The 5000-nt window shown below is 54.9% G+C and overlaps 1 protein-coding gene across 4 annotated transcripts in view; it reads right to left on the bottom strand.

Annotated features, from left to right (window-relative positions):
* Window positions 1–5000, bottom strand: part of Pgant2 (polypeptide N-acetylgalactosaminyltransferase 2) — a 127075-nt gene that overhangs the window by 25528 nt on the left and 96547 nt on the right. The gene's annotated exons all lie outside the window — the stretch shown is intronic.

Below are 5000 nucleotides of genomic sequence, written 5' to 3'. Positions count from 1 at the left end.
ACATATATTTATATTTATATATATATATATATATATATATATATATATATTATATATATATATATATATATATATATATATATATATATATATATATATATATAACTGAATGACTAGATAAACAAACCCACCCAGAAGGGCGACCGAGCATCCCGAAGAGGGAGGGAGGGAGGGAGGGAGGGGGGAGGGAGATCCGCGGGAAGGTCCACACAGTATCCGATGAACCGCCCCTCTCTCCTCCCGCCGTGTGTACACAAGATAAGATATTATCACGTAAGTACAGGGATATCACCTATCCTCCCTGCCCCTCGTCCGCCCTCATCTCCTCTCTCGCCCCCCCCATATCCTCCTCTACATCTACATTCACCTCTTCTCCCTGCCTCTCTACCCCCCCGACCCCGACCCCTCCCTTCGCTTCTGTTTCCCATCCCTATACCTCCTTCCACCTCTCGTTCCTGGTCTTGAACTCCCTTACCCTCTCGCCTCTGGTTATTCCTTACACTTTCCCTTCATTCTCCTCCCCGCCCTGCATCCCTTTGCTCCCCTTTTCTCTCCTCCTTGTCCCTCACCCCTTTTTTTGCCTTCTCTCTCCTTGTCCTTCATTAACTTCATTCAGCCACCTCCTTCTCGTCCCTCACTCCCCTCCTTCCTCCTTTCCCTCTCCTTCTTATCCCTTACCCCTTTCCTCCTTCCCCTCTCCTCCTTTCTCCCGTCCCCCTCCTCCTAGTCCCTCACCCTCTTCCTCCTTTCCCTCTTCTTCTTGTCCCTCACTTCTTTCCTCTTTTCCTCCCCCTCCCTGCCCCTCATCCCCTGGCTCCTACGGACGGCACAGTGCACCGTCTATGTGTAAAAGCTGTCATTCACGCCCAAGATAAGAGTGCCAGCTGACCTTATTAGTGCCAGCTGACCTTTTTAACACGGCTAAGGTGTATCTAAGGTCAAGTGGTTTGTGACAAGCAATCGGAAAGTAAAAGGATGTTGCTTGCGTGGAATTCACCGTTTCCGTTTTATAGTGAGAGAAAAGTCTGTAGCGGATGGCTGATATCACAGAAATTGGAGTCCGTTACAAAAGCTGATTATGCATCCACCTCATATATTCAATTCTCTTGTTAATATATTTCTATAAGATATCTTATGCTTTCGATAAATAAAAAAAGAGGAGGATTGAGACCCAATCCACTGCAATCCATAAAAAATCACAACACATACACACATATATGTATGTGGGTGTGGGTGTGTGTATATGTATATATAAAAGAATTTCCTTTATAGTTCTCAAGTTACACAGTTAAGTGACTTGTTGAGTATAGTTAACTAAGATCTTCCGGTACTGTAGGAATTGGAAACACCCGCTCGACCATATAAATAACGACGGCGATGACTATGACACGATGGTTACGATGAGAACCGTGCCGATGGTGATGGCGCTGATAATGACGATTATGATGACGTTGACAATGGTGAAAATAGCCTTCACGCGTTTAAACAAAGTACCACCGTCTTGAATGGGACAAGGGAGGCGACTTGTGCTTAGAAGTCAAGTAAGCTGCGAAGTGTGAAGGGGCTTAAGAATGCGAAGGAAGTGCCTCGAGTGAGGGTTCTGTCAGGGAGTGTGACTCAACAGAGAGCATATCAGTAATCCGGGATTTGCTCCAGTATATCCGTCGACAGATTAATCAGAGAGTCGCGAACACAACAAGCCTGTATCATATACGCAAATACATATGCACCCACGCAAGTGCATATAAACATACACAATCATACATGTACACATGAATACCTACAAACACACACACATGCACACATGTGTATGAGTGTTTGTGAGTATACAAGGACGTGTTGCCCGACCAAATGGCACCAGTGACATGAGTCATGGCAAGTATGATGCTATCCTTGCCATGCGCCCTATCATTCAGCGTCAATATTCACTGCCATTCATCGGAATATCGCTTCTTAAGCTGGACCTTCGACGTGCTTGAATACGACTTCGCCATTTAGCTTAAAAAGAATAAAAAGACAGACAAAGCATAAACTAAGGACACAAAATATCCAAAGCATGAAAGGAGACACACACAAAAAAAGAAAAAAAAGGAAAAAAATCGCTCTTATCATTATAGTTATTAGTCACCGCAGCCTGGCCTGTCCTTCTCGCCAGACAGTGCTGGGCTGAGCCGACCAACTCAGCCCATCTCGAGACATAAATTTAATTACGTAAGTACCAGTTGCAAGATGGCCCTTGGTGTGGTCCTTGTGTTCAGCTCCTACTCCGACGTTCTTCCTTCTCCCTTCCTCTCTCTTTCTCTTTCTGTCTTCTCTATCTCTGTTTGACTGTCTCTTTTCATCTGTCTATTGCGTGTTTCCCTTCCCTTAATTACTATTTCTGTTTTTAACTCTGTATCTGATAAATTATGCCAGTTGCATACATACACACACAAACACACACGCACACAAACATTTATATATGTGTATATGTATGTATGTATGTATGTGTGTTTCTATATACACGTATGTGCGTCAGCGTATAGAGCTTGCGGGTACGAGCGCGTCTAACTGCAATTCACATATAAAAAAAAAAATATTTTCTTTTTTTTAAATACCTAATAACTCACATCAGTCTGAGCTCATTTTTGCAAAATCAGAATGCAAATTCCCCTAAATTCTGCCGGCGGAAAATGAAGCCCTGTTTGCGCTGACGCCCGATGCAGAGCCGCCCGCAATCAGTGCAGCGCGGCGCATCCGGGAGAAACCAGTTATTATAAAACTCTGTTGGAGCGCTTATCTCAGCCCGATACCCTGGCAGTACCCTCGCAGACGGGCGGAGGGGGGCGGGTTGGAATTGTGACGGGCGGAGGGGGGCGGGGGGTGGAAATGTGAATTCTATAATGATTTATTTGTTGAATTCCTATTCGTGAAATAGTGAAATCAATACGCCTAAAGTGAGTGAGCAGATGCAGAGGAATATCGAAAAATGCGAACGAGCTCACATAAACCGAATAAAAGTGTGTGTGAGAGAGAGAGAGAGAGAGAGAGAGAGAGAGAGAGAGAGAGAGAGAGAGAGAGAGAGAGAGAGAGAGAGAGAGAGAGAGAGAGAGAGAGAGAGAGAAGAGAAAGAAAGAGAGAGAAAGAAAGAAAGAAGAGAAAGAAAGAAAGAAAGGATAGATAGACGGATGGAAAGAAAGAAAGAAAGAAAGATAGAAAAGATGGATGGATAGACTGATTGAGAGTTGACAAAATGTGGGACGAGGAGGGATTACAAATGGATAGATAGACGGATGGATGGAGTGAGAAAGAGAGAGAAGGATCGACTCCAGTCCCGATAGCCCACAGTAGCCAATGCCGCCCGATACCAGACAGCCCTGCCGCTCGACCCAGCCCATAGCAGCCCTGCCGAGACCCCAACCCCCAGCCCACAGCATAATGACCCAGAGAAACACATTACCGACCCCAGCCCACAGACATCAGCCCTGCCTCCCGACACACAGGTAGGCCCCTTCGCCAGCCCCGCCGCTCGACTCCAGTCCCGAAGCCCACAGTAGCCAAGCCGCCCGATACCAGCCCACAGCCCCGCCGCTCGACCCAGCCCATAGCAGCCCCGCCGCCCGACTCCAACCCCCAGCCCACAGCCCCGCCGCTCGACCCAGCCCATAGAAGCCCCGCCGCCCGACTCCAGCCCCCAGCCCACAGCCCCGGCGCTCGACCCAGCCCATAGAAGCCCCGCCGCCCGACTCCAGCCCCAGCCCTACAGCTCCGCCGGTCGACCCAGCCTACAGCCCCCAGCCTACAGCCCCTGCCGCCCGACCCCAGCCCCAGCCTACAGCCCCGCCGCCCGACCCCAGCCCCAGCCCACAGCCCCGCCGCCCGACCCCAGCCCCCAGCCTCAGCCCTGCCGCCCGACCCCAGCCCCCAGCCCACAGCCCCGCTTCTCGACCCCAGCCCCCAGCCCCCAGCAGCCTCGCCGCCCGACCCCAGCCCACAGCCCACATCAGCCCCGCCTCCCGACCCCAGCCCCCAGCCCACAGCCCCGCCGCCCGACCCCAGCCCAGCCCCAGCAGCCCCGCCGCCCGACCCCAGCCCCCAGCCCAGCAGCCCAGCCGCCCGACCCCAGCCCCCCGCCCGACCCCAGCCCACATCAGCCCCGCCGCCCGACCCCCCAGCCCACATCAGCCCCGCCGCCCGACCCCAGCCCCCAGCCTACAGCCCCGCCGCCCGACCCCAGACCCCAGCCCCCGCTCGACCCCAGCCCCAGCCCACACTTCAGCCCTGCCGCCCGACCCCAGCCCCCAGCCTACAGCAGCCCCGCCGCCCGACCCCAGCCCCCAGCCTACAGCAGCCCCGCCGCCCGACCCCAGCCCCCAGCCTACAGCAGCCCCGCCGCCCGACCCCAGCCCCGCCGCCCGACCCCAGCCCCGCCTCGACCCCAGCCCCCAGCCCCCAGCCCCTAGCCCTGCCGCCCGACCCCAGCCCACAGCAGCCCCGCCGCCCGACCCCAGCCTACAGCCCCGCCTCTCGACCCCAGCCCCCAGCCCCCAGCCCCTAGCTCCGCCGCACGACCCCAGCCCACAGCCCACATCAGCCCCACCGCCCGACCCCAGCCCCCAGCCCACAGCAGCCCCGCCGCCCGACCCCAACCCCCAGCCCACAGCCCCGCCGCTCGACCCAGCCTACAGCCTCGCCGCCCGACCCCAGCCCACAGCCCACATCAGCCCCGCCTCCCGACCCCAGCCCCCAGCCCACAGCCCCGCCACCTAACTCCAACCCCCAGCCCCCAGCAGCCCCGCCGCCCGACCCCAGCCCCCAGCCCACAGCCCCCAGCCCCGGACGGCAGCGGCGGCGGCGCATCACTCGAGCCGCCGCCACGACCATCACGGGGGAAGAATGCCAACCCAAATGGCGATGCTCACGCTCGAGTGCCGCGCGAAATGTAGCTCTAAGGCCCATCAGTGCCACAGTGCCACGGGAAGTGTGACTGGGGTGGCACCCGTTAATTACGAGTCCCAGCT

The sequence above is a fragment of the Penaeus vannamei genome, chromosome 1, assembly GCF_042767895.1.
Source record: "Penaeus vannamei isolate JL-2024 chromosome 1, ASM4276789v1, whole genome shotgun sequence".
Taxonomy (NCBI): Eukaryota; Metazoa; Arthropoda; class Malacostraca; order Decapoda; family Penaeidae; genus Penaeus; species Penaeus vannamei.
This window is presented reverse-complemented; position numbering and strand designations above follow the sequence as displayed.